The following is a 15,859-nucleotide window of genomic DNA, read 5'->3' on the forward strand; positions in this document are numbered from 1 at the left end:
CACTACTTACTGGCAGATACTACACTGCATTACTTACTGTTGGATACTAAACTGCCTTACTTACTATTGGATATTACACTGCATCAGGGGAGGCTCGTGGCATCGGACTGCCGGACTGCATCCCCCTCAGCTAAAAAAAAAAGAAAAAGTACCTTTTTTTGTTGTACAGAGACTGACAGTAGCAGTAGTATTTTTTTGTTTTAAATTACAAATTGTTTGCCTCTCCGAGTTCGCAACTCGGCAAGTACTCGCATGCGCACTTTAACCGCCTCGGGTTGCGGAGGTTTTAAATATATATTTTTTTTGTTTTGATTGCAGCCCGGTAGAGTAATTAAGGCATCATTGTGATGCCCAGCAGTCTATGCAGTTCCAAACCGCATAGAATTGGAAGGGGCTCGGACTGCGACTTCCGCAGGCACGTCATGATGTGCTTGCTGGGCTAAATGCTGCTGATTGGTTGTCGCTCTCTTCCCGGGCTTTATGTGCTGGTAAAAGAGCGAGAATCAAACAGTAGTCAGTTGTGGACTGATTCGTGACTGAGTCAGTCCACGGGAAAGACCAATACAGTATTTTATTAATAATTTTAAATTTGCCATTGGATTTTAATTTTTTTTTTTTTTTGGGCGTACTAAATATTTTGTCAGCTGTGCAGCCTGTGCTGAAGAACAGAAGAAGAACTGAAGAAAGAAAAGAAGAAGAAAGAAAAGAAGTTAGAACTTAGCAGAGTGAGAAGAGTACAGAGAGTTTTCTTCTTGGTACTGGTGGTATGTATACATTAAATTATTTAATTTAAATATATGAATGAGGTTTGCGTTTGCCTTATGGATTTAAAAGCTGAGGCACTGTGAAGTGTGGCTATATTATGCAATGATATTATTTAAGGAAAAGAAGATGTAACTTTTATTAATAATGTCACTGCACAAATTTGTCATGGGTAAAGTGCACTGCCTTGGTCTAGATATGGGGCCAGATTCAGGAAGGCTTACACGGAGTTCAAGAGTAGTGTAAGCCTCCGTGCAAGCCTCCTGATTCAGCAACAGCCCAAATCTCCGTGTAAGAGACAGCTAACACGTCTCTTACACGGAGTGGGCGTGGAAATGCTCAATACCTCATTTGCAGCTCCAAGATATGCAAATGAGGTATGTGAGCGATCCACGAAGCCCAAACCAGTCCGTGTAACGGACGTGTTAGCTGCAGAAATGTACTCAGCTGACAACTGAGTACATTTCTGCAAAATTAAAAACGGAGCTATGTCAGCTCCAAATAAAGGGTGCATTTGTTATATTAAGCATGCCAATGGCCAAATATGTGGCCATTGGCATGAAAGTGTTGCAAAAAAAGTTATATAACTTTTTTTTTTCACGGATTTATGTGTTTAACTGTAGCGCACACCAGCAAACGGGTGCGCTACCTAAAACTGAAAACCGAAGCTTATAAGCCCACAATTGTGGGATTTATGTAGTACATGAAATGTCAATGGAGGGACTTGCAGAGCAAAACAATATGGCCTCCGCTTAGTGGTTGTCAAGGGGAAGCTCCGTGTAAGATATGTAACTAAGCATTACTAGGCAATCCTATGTAAATGAGGCTTACAATACTGAATCACACTGCCACATAAGTAATGAGCACTTTCTGAGTCGTGTAAGAGTTACAGAAGGCGGAGGAACAGAGTAAGAGGTAGGTGACATCATGGGGGAAGGATAGAAAGAAATGTACCAGATTGGAGGGCAATGTAAGGTAAGAGATGACAGACAGACACCAGGGAGGGAGGTGTGTCCCAACAGAACACTGGGAATGTCAAGAAATTGAGGGCATACGCTATCCCTACACTCTAAGTTTCTTGATATACGTGCATGCGCGCGTGTGAGGCAGGTTCTACTTGTGGGAGCGTGTTGCAAACTGTTTACAACGGTTTGCGCGCGCGTTTTAGCATGAATCAGCCTAGCTAACACCGTGTAAGGATGTGTGCGCGTGTGTAACACCGTGTAGGGATGTGTACACGCGTTTAAGTTACTGTGAGCGTGTTTAAGCCGGTGTGCACATTGCTCCCCCTCAGCAAACAGAGAGGAAATAGGAAACAACCAAAATACAGGGAAACTGCCAGAAGATACTACTAAAGTTAATTGGTGGAAACAATTAGAAGCAGGCAATTACACAGGCAGACTAGAAGCCCAACCCAGCACTTAAAACACAACAAAGAGCAGTGCAGGCTGTTTCTCACAAGAGATACTGCCAGAAACTAAGCTATCAGAGTTGAAACCTGAAAAAAAGCTGAACTCAGAGCAGAAATGCTAGGGGCTGCCATAGCTGTTATAATCAGACATAGGCGAATTGCCGAGGGTGGTGATAATGCAGATGCTGACAGACAACCCAGAGTGAGGAGAAGGAGAAGAGTATACAGGCCTAGGGTCACCTACCATGGGTTACATGAGCTGGAGATAGTAGAGCTATAGAGTGGACAGAGAGCTCCTGCAGCAGATTGTTGAGCTGTGCAGGCCACGCCTCACACACAGAACCAACAGAGGGGAACCCATCCCAGTGGAAACCAAGGTATGTGTTGGCCTAAGAATACTAGCAACAGGTACCTTTCAGAGACCAACTGGCGATATGATGGGGATATCACAGGCATCAGCCTCCAGGGTACTGCACCAGTTCCTGGATGCCATGTCACCACATGTCAGTGATCATATATATGTCCCTAGTGACCGTGAGGTTGTGTCCAGCAATATGCGTCTCTTCCAGCAAATAGCGGGATACCCTGAGGTGCTGGGTGCAATAGACTGCACGCACACGCATCAAGGCACCAGCCGGTGAGCGGGTAGAGTCTACATTAACCGCAAGGGATACCCCTCCATCAACTGCCAGGTCGTGTGTGATGCCCAGGGCATAATAATGAATGTGTGTGCTGGCTGCCCTGGGAGCTACCACGATTCCCACATCTGGCATCTGACGCAGCTGTACCAATCATTTGCCAATGGGGACTTCCCACACGGACACCCAGTGGGAGATGCTGGTTATGCACTCGAGCCGTGGCTGATGACACCCATCAGAAATGCACACACACGAACAGGAACGCCATAATGAGGCACACGCACAAACACGTAATATCATAGAGCGTGTGTTTGGGCTGCTCAAGTCACGGTTCCGGTGTCTGGACACGGCCAGTGGAGCTTTGCAGTACACACCAACTACATGTACCCAAATGATCATGATATGTGCTATGCTACATAATATGATCCCGCGGAAACAGCTGCAGCAGGACCAGCACAGGGCTGGGCCAAACATCCCCACCATTGCCAAGGCCACCACAGGCAGGGGTGACTTGGAGGAGGAACAACCTGACCTTGTCCCAGTAGGCAGAAGGAGGCATGCCCAGTATGCCCTGGCCTTGGCAAAGAGGCAACGGATAGCACATATGCTTGGTCAGTAGGAACACTGGGACCGATACCCACTCTGACTCACTCATACAGTAACAGGGATGCCTAACATGACACAACCTGCTTCCAAATGTACAGGGAGTGTAGTATGTGCATCCGACAGAGGCAGCCCTGCAGCACCACCCGAGGCATGAATGCCATGTGTTAAGTAATGTAATACCATGTATCATATGCACACCTGAGGACCATGACTAACATCCACCCTCACCAATCATAAACCACAAAACACAAACCCACCTCATAGCTATCACAAGGGATAGGAACCTAGATGTAATGCTACCCAATGCCAAAGGTATAAACAGCAAGATGTGTGCAGTGTAAATGCACACAGTATAGGAATGCACATATCAGTGCTGTAATAGAAAACAGGGTCAAAGCACATCAGCACCCTGACACTACCAGGGTCACACCTCATACAGTGATGTACATGTGCAAAAACATGGAACAAGATACAAAATGAGGGTGACTACCAATAAATGGCATGGATAACCACACACCCTGTTGTTACCACAACAAGAAGCAACATGCATTAGCCATGGTCAAACACCAATGGCTAAAACTGACTACTACTATATAGCTTGCTGCAGACCACTGTCCTAATAGCAGCAACTGCCCCAGGCCTATGTTCACAGGTTCACAGGTTCATACTAGGCTATCTGCCCTAGGGCATTTATAAGCCTAGACCAGAGTTCCGTGGAGTCTGCCGCACCTTCACTCTGACGGATAATTTGCCCATTATATTGCTGTGCCTCTGACAAGCAGTGATACTGAGGTTATCCCTGGGGCATACCTGCAATCTCCCATCCATTGATTAAGATCTCACTTGAACAAAGCCAGTGAGGTACTCAGCCTCACATGTACCAGGATGTTGTTCCACAGCATAGGGACTCTCTGGTTGAAGAATCTGTCCCTCCAGCACATCCTATTAATATCTGTGTTGAGGTTTAAATCTCCTGCCACTGTAGTTCTGATGGATGTAGAGGTTTGGACATGGCCTTGGATGTCAGGCACAGGTCACCTCTGAGCAGACGGTAAGTCACGGAATCAAGCTGGAATTCCTCCAGTCGGGCAGCATAAGAAATATGTTTGAGACCCTTTCTCCTCCTGTCGAGGAATTTGTGGGCCCATCCAATTGCCATAGGTGTCGGGTCATATACATGCTGAATGGGGCATTGCACTCAATCAATGGTCCGATGAGTGAAGAGTACAGGGGAACAATGACCTCCCTGGATCTAGATGTGAATCCCTGCATGATGAGGTGGGCAATGTAGAAGTTCTACCTAACTACCCTGGCAACGTGAGTGTCAAACAAAGGTTACTCTCAACCTGGGTGCCCAGGTCCCTGATAACCTCCTGTGTGCTTAGAGGATTGCCACCTACATGGGAACTAGTGGTAACCTTGTTCTTCCCAAAGGGTATGGCTATGCATTGTTTAGTGTGTAATGTAAGGCCATGGCTCTGGCACCAGTTATCCGTGTCTATGACACCCTTCTGAAGGATGTCTGTGTCAGATGGGTGTCCAACTATGGTTCCCAGTCTGCAGTCATCTTCAAACTTTGTCAGCCATAATCCTGCTGTGTTTGCTTGTACTTCTGAAAAGTAGATGCTGAGCAATAGTGGGCCCAGGACTGAGCCCTGTGGGACACCACTTGTGACAGTTGTGGAGTGTGACATGGCACCAGCAAGTCTGAACCTGTCTGTTCTGTCACGTAGCGGTTTGCAACCCATCTTGTGATGTATGGGTTCACATTTAAGCTGGTGATGTTTTCAATGATACCCGAGTGGGGTATTGTGTTGAAAGCCTTTGCCAGGTCAAGGTAGGCTGTGTGGAGTGCCTTGCCCTTGTCAATGGCCTTGGTGTCTGTTATGAAACAGTCAACCAAGTTTAAAAGGCATGATCTGCCCTCAACAAAGCCTAACTGGGTTGGATCTAATGTCTGCAAGTCCCCTATGTCCTCATCTATGACTTCCATTATGATCTTCTCCATAGCTTAGCAGACCCTGCTTGTCAAGCTGATGGGATGGTAGTTTCCGTGGTCGGTGGGGGCACCCCCATGTGAAGTGGGTCCACCATTGACATATGCCACTCCTTGGTAACATATCCTGAGTTGAGGCTAAGATCATACAGCTGCCCTGACTGCGGGTTTAATTCTTGAGTGAGTTCATGGAGCACAAAACCAGGGACACCATCTGGTCCCATGGATGCTGCGTCCTTTCCCTTGGATAGAGCAGTTCCCACCTGAGCATTTGAGATGTTTGGGGGGCTACAATCCTCTTTCATACATATCTCTCCAGTTGTGATGGAGGGGTGGGTGGAGAAATCTGCACTGAACCTGTCAGCCAGTATGTTGGCAATGTCTGTAGGTTCAGTGATATTTACAGCATTCTGAGCCTATTCTGAGCATATCTGGGAGTTTCCTCCCAGGTGTGTAACGTATCTATAAAAGGCCTCATTGTTGTCCCGTGAGCCCTTAGTGGGTTTACTCACAATATTCGCCTTGGATGATTTCATGGGGGAACTCAGTGTTTCACCTATATTGAGCAGGGGTGTCTACCCTTCCACGGATACCGCTCTATCTTGTAGTACCTCCTTCCTTGTGTTGTAGTGCTTGTTTATGGCTGAGGTCCACCACACTGGACGCTTGCCTCTGGTACAACGAGTCTGTGTTTTGTTTGGGATTGCCTCATCCATGCAGTCTTGAAGGTGCTGGTAGAAGGCAGTTGTAAGTGATACAGTGGCTTGGGTAATGGTGTCTGCTGGCTTGGGGCTTTGAAAGAGACCACAACAGTCATTAGAAGTGTGTAGTCGGCTTCTGAGAGGTTCTGCACTGTGGTCTTTTCTATCTGGGGTGGAGGTGGGATGTGGACTTCCACTGAGAGTAGGTCATGATCTGATCTCACCAATGATGGGTATACCTCTGGTGTTGAACATTGTGAGCCCATGTTTGTGATGATGAGATCTACTATGTTGTCTCCTCTTGTGGGGATGGTGACTAGTTCTTCCATGGCATGTGAGTGTATGAACGCTAGGAACCTGTGGGCTAGAGTGTTGTGGCTGTAGTACTGATCCCAGTCTATATTTGGATAGTTGGGATCACCCAGTGTGATGGTGTTTGCAGGTACATGTATCCCGCCACTGTTTTCATGAAAGCTCTGTGAGGTACCTGAGTTTCAGAGGATGGCCTGTAACATGCTACAAACTTCAGAGCAGTCTTGCCTATGGTTAATTGCACCGGATGGTGTACAATGCATCGTGTGTTGCCACCAACCATGAGGTGAGGGTGTCCCTGATGAATATTGCTATTGCCACCCCTCATAGTGGTAATATGTGTACTGCATAGATACGAAATATTGTGCCTCTGACTTAGTAGTGACACATTATGACCACCTTACATAATTGAATAATGTGACTATGCCTCTGTCCAGTCTGTGCCCCTGTCCACATGCAGCTGTCCAGATGTCTCTTGAAGAGAGTCAGTGAGGTACTCTGTCTAACATGAACTGGGATACTCTGCTAGAGTGTGAGATGCCTCTGAGTTATGACTCTGTCCCTTCAGCATGTCCTATACATGTATGTGCTGAGGTTCAAATCTTTAGCTCCCATGTTTCTGGTGGATGTGGATTGCTTGCAGTGGAGCATGTCTACCAAATCCTGATCGGACATGGTCTTGTATGTCAGGCATAGGTCACCTGTACGTATGTGGTATGACACTGAAAAAAGCTTGTTTTAGTTATTCTGGAAGTATATGACATGTGTTGTAGATCCCTGATCGTCATGGTAAGGTACTTGTGGGGTCTCTCCAGCTGCTGCAAGTGCTGGTTGAGGTACATACCAAATGGGGCGTTGTATTCAAGCATGGGCCTGATAAGGGAGAAGTATAGTGGTACAATGACCTCCTATGGTCTGGATGGAATACCCTCCATGATAAGGTGGCCAAGATAGAAAGTCTGTCAAACAACTTTGGCAACATGGGTGTCAAATGAGATGTCACTATCTACATGTGTCCCCAGCTGTCTGATTTGTTTCCTGTACTCATTGGGTTGCTGTCTATGTACAGATCTGTGGGTACTGTGTTCCTCCCAAAGGGATGGCTACACATCAGTCGCAGTCAGTTTTAGGCCATGAGTCCAGCACCAGCTATCTGTCAGTGTGACGGCAGTCTGTAGGATGTGTGTGCTGGCTGATGTATTCACTATGGTGCCCAGGTTGCAGTCATCTGTAAACTTTGTCGGCCACAACCCTCCTATGTTTGCTTTCACATCTGAAAAGTAAATACCAAATAAGAGAGGTCCCAGGACACAACCTTGTGGGACACCACTTGTGACTGGCTTGAACCTGACAAGGCACCTGCAATGTTGACATTATGGGTTCTGTTTCTGAGCCATTTTGCAACCTATGCTGTGACATATGGTGTTATATCTCAGCTGTTGAGCTTGTCTATGATGCCTGAGTGGGGTATTGTGTCAAAGGCCTTAGCCAAGCGCAGGTAGGTTGTGTGGACTGTGTAGCCCTCATCAACGGCTCTACTGACAGTTTCAAAGTAGTCAACTTGGTGCAAAATGCAGGATCTGCACTGTACAAAGCTGAATTGGGTGTGATCAAGGGTCTGTAGGACACCAATGTCTCTGTGTGGAAGCTCCATAATGACCCTTCACAAAGCTTTGCAGACAAGGCTGTTTAAGCTTCTGTGGTGGTAGCTGCCAGGGTCTGTGGAGGCATCTCCTTTGTGGAGTGGGACCACTGTTGCCGTACGCCAGTGTTCAGGTACAGATCCTGTAGCAAGGCTAAGGTTAAATAGGATCTGCATATACAGGTTTATCTCCATCTGTAGTTCACATAGCATGCAACTGGGGATACCATCAGGTCCCATTGATGCTGTGTACTCGTCTTTGCTGACTCGGGTCTCACATGGACATCCAGGATGACAGTGAGGTTACATACAGCTGTGATAACTATCATGTCTTAGGGGTGAGGGAGGGGGTACATTGCACTGAACTGGTCTGCCAGGGTGTCAGTAATATCTGTCAGGTCCCTGGGATATAAGTTGTTGTGTACCAAATCTGAGCATATATGAGGGTTCCCACCCAGGCGTCAGACATAACTGAAGAAAGCAGTGTGGTTACCTTCATCGTCTGTGGTGATTTATGTCCCCAAGTTGAACTTGGGTGTCTTTATGTGAGAATGTAGCTTTCTACTACTGCTGATCACAGCTGCCTTACATTCTGGAGATGTAGCTCTGTCTTGCATTAGTATCCTTCATCTGTTATACAGTTTGTTTATGGCTGGGGTCCACCAGACAGGCCACTTTCCCTTGGTGGTGAAGGTGTCATTCTCATTTGTGATTGCATGGTCCATGCTTACTCGGAGATGTCCGTAGAAAGTGTCTGTGCAGGAGTCACCATTGTGTGTTGTGGTTTCCACTGGCCCAGTGGGCTTAATGGATACCATCTCAGTCCGAAGAAGTGTGAAGTCAGCTTCTGAGCTGTTTGTCACTATACCCCTGGTATCATACTAGCACTGACACAGGTGTAAACAATTCCCCAGAATCCATCAAACAAAATGGACATGCAGGCTTACAGATGCCCTAGGGGGTAGCCTAGTATGAACCCATTATGATACAGATTGTACAGGACACTACAGATAACCCCAAGGCTGTTGCAAATGATGGTAGTAAGCATGTTGTTGATTCCTGGATATGCTCCGGATCACACCGATATTACAAACAACATACCAGACACACACAGGTATGGCCAACATACATCCTGACATGTGCAGTGCAAACCCCCATAATGCCAAATACCTTCCCCAGCAGACTGCCGCCTCCCTGACATTATGTCACCCTTACCACAGGGTACGCACCCAAAGAGCAGTGTACAACAACAGTGGGTGTTCTCAACAAAGGTGTCTCCTGAATGGATAGGAAAAACAACCACCACAGAATCATGAGAGTTTTGGTCTGCACAGCTATGGAAAGGACCAGCATGTACCACAGACATAATGATATTGTGGATCTATTGACACCCGACCCTACCCAGTGTGGGTTTACAAAGTGCAGACCCCACCCCTAAACATGTGTGACTCAGTTGAAACAGTACTTGAAGTCAGTGATGAGGGCAATGTGGTCCACACAGTGTAGCCGGACCTTGCAAAGCCTTCTGTACAATACCCTATGTGTTCCGTATAGATTTGCTCACCAGCTGATATATACACCCCAATGTCATGGGAGGGTTTGCAAACCAGACCAACGACAGAACTGACATGGTCAGACATGCAGCAGCCATGTCAGACTACAAACCACATATAACAGGCATCCCACAAAGCTTGGTCCTGGGACCTTCACCATCTGGTATATATGCCCCATAGGTACAGGCCAACAAGTAAGGACTGTGCTGGAACATGTTTGTAGAGGACAACAAGCCGCCTGACATATCTGATACACCAGCTGACACAAGCATCCCATAAAAGGGCCACATAGAAACAGACAGCTGGTGCCATAGCCATGTCAGCATGTTAAATGGTGAAAACAGTATAGTCAGCCTCTGTGGATAATCCAGTAAGTGACCACCAATTCCCACATAGGTGTCGACCCATGACATTCCTAACATGTAATGCCAGAATGGGGGACACAAGGTGATAGATATCCTGCATTGGACAAAAATGTGGCTGTAGGGTTAACAGCAACAATCCATATACCAACCTAATCATGAGGGTTATGACATCTAGCTAAGGGGAGGTCATTGTGGTTTTGCAGTTATCTTTCAGCAGCATTACAAATGACCACAACAGCGCCTGTGTGGTGTACCTCAGCAGATAGATTCAGCAACTGTAAAGTCCACAACAGTACCTCACCAGGAGTATCAAAGAGCTGGAACACATGTAATGTGTCGCCTGATTAAACAGAATGCAGTTACACACACTGCCATGCTGGCCACCCAGACACAAGCTGTGCCTGATGTAGAAAGCCATGTCCAAGCTGTCAGCAATGCACATGCCGTACCTTGTACAATGTGAATGGCAGGAGATATGCACATGAGGGACCTGAACCCCAGCACTGACATATATAGGACAGGCTGTACTGCATTATCCAAAACACAGAGGCCACCCCACACATGAGTAAACTAACACTACAGGTTGTCCATAAAGACACTGGTTGAGTCCCTCAACAGGAATCCTAATGAGTGGATGGGAGATGGGAGGTTTACCCTGGGTATCAATGTTATGTCACAGGTAGACAGAGGCACAGTATACTAAACAAGACATATGACATGTCAAACAACGCTTACAATGTGTTGATGGACAAACACATTCTCCGACTAGCATTAGGTCAAGATACCTCTTGAACACAGCCAGCAAGGTGCTCTGCCTCAAATGGACCAGGATTGTATTCCACAGCATAGGAGTCTGAATGATAACTCCATCCCTACAACATGTCCAACATACATCCCTGCTAAGGTGTCAGTCACCTGCACTAGTGGTTCAGGTGGATCTTCTGAGTCTGAGGTGGAGCATGTCCATTAATCTCTGTTTGGACATGGCCTCGCATGTCAGGCACATGTCACCTCTAAGCAGACGGTATGTGAGTGAATAGAGTGTGAGTGTCTTCAATCTGGCAGCATGTGACAGCTGTTGTGGTTCCTTGATCCTTTAGGTGGGGGACAGTCAGGGTGTCTCCAATTGCTGCAGATGTTGGGTGAGATACAGCCAGAATAGGGCATTTGACTTGATCACCGGTCTGATAACTGAAGAGTACAGGGGAACAATGACCCACTAGATCTGGATGTGAATCCCATCCTTATCAGGTGGGCAATGTAGAAGGTCTTCCTAGCCACTTTAGCAATGTGAGTCTGAGAAGAATGGCGACTGTCAACCTGGGTCCCCAGGTCCGTGATAACCTCCTCTGTGCTTAGAGGATTGCCACCAATATGGTAGCTTGGGGTCACCTTGCTTTTCCTGAGGGGTATGTCTACACATGTTGTGCACTCTGACTTCAGGCCATGGCCCTGGCACCAGCTATCAGTTACTGTGAGTCCCTTCTGAAGGATATCTGTGTGTGATGCACTGTCCACTATGGTGCCCAGTGTGCACTCATCTGCTAACATTGTCATCCAAAGTCCTCCCATGTTGGCCTGTTCTCATGGGAAGTACATGACAAACAATGGTGGCCAAGGACTGAGCCCTGTGTGACACCACCTGTGACCAGCCTGGAGTCTAACATAGTGCCAGCAACTCTAACCCTGTGGGTCCCGTCCTTAAGCCAGTTTGCAACCCATCTTGTGACATATGGGTTTACATTTCAGTTGTGAGGTCTTTCCACAATACCTGAGTGGGGTATTGTGTTGAAAGTGTTAGCAAGAACAAGGTAGGTTGTATGGACTGCCTTTCCCCAACAATGGCCTAAGTGACCAATTTGAAGATGTCAACCCAGTACAAAAGGCATGATCTGCCCCTGACCAAGCCAAAATGGGATGGGTACAATGTCTGCATGTCCCCTATATCATTGTTTATGAGCTCAATTATGATCCTCTCCATAGATTTGCAGACTACACTTGTTAAGCTTATGGGGCAGCAATTAACAGGGTCTGTAGAGGCACTGCCTTTGTGCAGATGTGCACAACTGGACCTTAACCAGCCTGTTGTGCACACTATGGAAATGTAAATCAGTGATAGGACTGAAGCCCAGGATACTGACCACCACAGTGAAAGTACTGAAACACTACACTAGACAGTGCTACAGTGTTAGGTCAGTATGAACGGATGTTGACAATTGTGTGCAAAGTATCCCATGCAAAACCTGCAGGCACAGTATACTCCCAGTTTTGTTCACACAAAAGCATTCGGACAGTAACTACACAACATGGCACAGAACACACAACCATAAACTGGAGGTATTTGTTGAAGGTCACACTCATCCACAAATGTGATGGGCTGCAGAGTTCAACATATGTAAAGCCCACACTGGGCATGCTCACACACTTAGATAAATGAGACATCTTTCACACAACATGCCACAGGAAGGCTGAACTGGGCATGCTCACACACTTGGTCCAAATGTTACCCCTAGCAAATGTGAAAACACACCAGAGGATGGTCGTCCCCCTTTCTAGACACTGATCATGTAAGCACCCTATAAGTATATTGGAGAAAAGGATTCTCTCAGTAATCCGAATAGCGCCGTGCTAATGCGTCTGTCTCTAGTGTCATAACATAGTTAGGTAGGGGTTTGAATCCAGCAGGTGGCAAGTGTGTGTGAAGGGGGGTAAGTGTGTATGAAAGAAACATCCCTTTTGGCAACTGGGAAAACACAACACAGGATGATCATTCCACTTTCTAGACTCTGATGATGTCAGCACCCTATAAGTATATTGGAGCAAAGGATTCTCCCAGTAATCCGAATAGCGCGCCGTGCTAATGCGTCCATCTCTAGTGTCATAACATAGTTAGGTAGGGGTTTGAATCCAGCAGGTGGCAAGTGTGTGTGAAGGGGGGTAAGTGTGTGTGTATGAAAGAAACATCCCTTTTGGCAACTGGGAAAACACACCACAGGATGATCATTCCACTTTCTAAACTCTGATGATGTCAGCACCCTATAAGTATATCAGGGGAAATGACTTTCCCCAGTAATCCGAATAGCGCGCCGTGCTAATGCGTCCATCTCTAGTGTCATAACATAGTTAGGTAGGGGTTTGAATCCAGCAGGTGGCAAGTGTGTGTGAAGGGGGTAAGTGTGTATGAAAGAAACATCGCTTTTGGCAACTGGGAAAACACACCACAGGATGATCATTCCACTTTCTAAACTCTGATGATGTCAGCACCCTATAAGTATATCAGGGGAAAGGACTTTCCCCAGTAATCCGAATAGCGCCGTGCTAATGTGTCCATCTCTAGTGTCATAACATAGTTAGGTAGGGGTTTGAATCCAGCAGGTGGCAAGTGTGTGTGAAGGGGGGTAAGTGTGTATGAAAGAAACATCCCTTTTGGCAACTGGGAAAACACACCACAGGATGATCATTCCACTTTCTAAACTCTGATGATGTCAGCACCCTATAAGTATATCAGGGAAAGGACTTTCCCAGTAATGCGAATAGCGCTGTGCTAATGCGTCCGTCTCTAGTGTCTTAACATAGTTAGGTAGGGGTTTGAATCCGGCAGATGACAAGTGTGTGTAAAGGGGTAAGTGTGTGGGTATGAAAGAAACATCCCTTTTGGCAACTGGGAAAACACACCACAGGATGATCATTCCACTTTCTAAACTCTGATGATGTCAGCACCCTATAAGTATATCAGGGAAAGGACTTTCCCCAGTAATGCGAATAGCGCTGTGCTAATCGTCCGTCTCTAGTGTCTTAACATAGTTAGGTAGGGGTTTGAATCCGGCAGATGACAAGTGTGTGTGTAGGGGTAAGTGTGTATGATTGATATATCCCTTTTGGCAACTGGGAAAACACACTACAGGATGCACATACCCATTTCTAAACGATATCACAATTATGTATGGCTTTTGATTACAGACATGCCATGTGTGTTGTGCACACACAGAATGCCCATGTATGTGGGTTGTCCCTCACAATAATGCATGACATTGATTACACCGGTTATGGCAATGAACACATGATGTATGTGTGTGCCAAATACACATATGTACCTGTGACTTTCAATAGTTACCATGTGTGATGCCTGCCACATGTGAATACATGGTATTTGCACAGGGTAACATTATGACCGTGGTCTTCTGTGCAGATGCTGCATGTGGGATGTGTATATACAGTGTGAGATGTAGATGCTATCAGCCTAGTAGTGAGGGATGCACACCTGGTCTGGGGCATAAGGTCTACATGTTGTTAATGTACAGGAGCTGCATGTTTTCACCTGTTGTGGGAGTGGTAAGACAGTATTCCATAGCAATGCAGTGACTGCATGCTAAGAACCATTCAGCTAGGGTGTTGTAGATACACTTATTCATTAGCATTCAGTAATTTGTCGGAATCCCTGGTGAGGGTCTGATGCCAACCAAGGTCAGGGGTCTACCAGCCTGTGTCACTTGCTCAGTGATCCCTTCCATGTTCCCTATCACGTATCCCAGTGAGCGACATCCCACATCAGCTGTGGTGGCATGGACAATGACTGAGTCATATGTGTCCATGCATCTGACTGACTTGTATGTTGTTGTTACAGTTTGGCCATGTGTTTCCATCTCATACATGTGATGTACATCAATGGGTAGGGGATAGGGTTGACTGTGTACATGTGGCAGCTGTGACATTACTACATGACACACATATTCCACAACTGTACCATAGAGGTGACTGACAACTGACCTTTGCACATGCTACCAGAGTATTGAGATTACATTGGTGATTGACAGCACATAGGGCCAATGGTGAAAAAGAGACATAGGTCCATAGGTTCGTACAGGGATATCTGCCCAGGGCATGTATCCACCTAGCCAGAATGTGCGTGCCTTTCAACATGCATTGTGAATCTGTCTTGCTATGCCCTTTTCCAAGGTTAGTATACTGTGCCTCTTTCTCACAGTGACACATAAGTGATACCCAGGGTAACCCTACAATGTCACATCCAGTCATTAATATCGCTCTTGAGGATAGTCACTGAGTCAGTCCGCCTAACCTCTATTGGGATAATAATCAGGAATGAAGGGTGCCTCTGAGTTGTGAATGTGCCCCTCCACCATGTCCTATGTATATCACTCCTGAAGTTCATGTATTTCCAGCGTGTATCCTGGTGGGATCTGGATATTCTGAGATGCAGCATGGCCATTACGTGAGGGTATGACCTGGCCTTCTATGTAAGGCACAGATTGCCTATGAAGAGGCAGTATGTCACTGAGTAGAGCTGCTGCTACTTTAACCAGTCAGTATGTGGCATCTGTTTGAGCACTTTGATCACCTTGTCGAGGTACATATGTGGTAGCCCCAGTTGCTGCAGGTGTCTGGTAAGGTGCATGCCGACAGGTTCATCATAGTCAATTATGGGCATGATGAGGGATGAGTAAAGGGGCACAATGTCCTCCCCTGGCCTACATGTGGATCCCATGATGATGTGGCCCATATCACATGCTTACCTAACCACTTTGTCCATGTTGTTGTCAAATGGTAGGATGCTATCAACCTCGTACCCCAAGGTCCATAATTCCTAGGTCTGCACTTACTGGATTAACACATATGTGGTACATTGTGGTCATTTACTGTTTGACAAAGGGATGACTATACTCTTTCTGTCATTCATGTTGAGGCCATGGCTGTGGCACAAGTCGTGTGTTTGCAAGAGTCCCTTTTGGAGGATGCGTGTGTTAGCTGTTGAGTTGATTATGGTGTTCGGTCTGCAGTCACCTGTGACGTGCTGAGCCACAGTACTTCCATGTTGGCCTGTACCTATGACAAATATATAATGAACATGACAGCCC

Source organism: Protopterus annectens, chromosome 5.part0, assembly GCF_019279795.1.
Source record: "Protopterus annectens isolate FY-2018-M chromosome 5.part0, PAN1.0, whole genome shotgun sequence".
Lineage (NCBI taxonomy): Eukaryota > Metazoa > Chordata > Ceratodontiformes > Protopteridae > Protopterus > Protopterus annectens.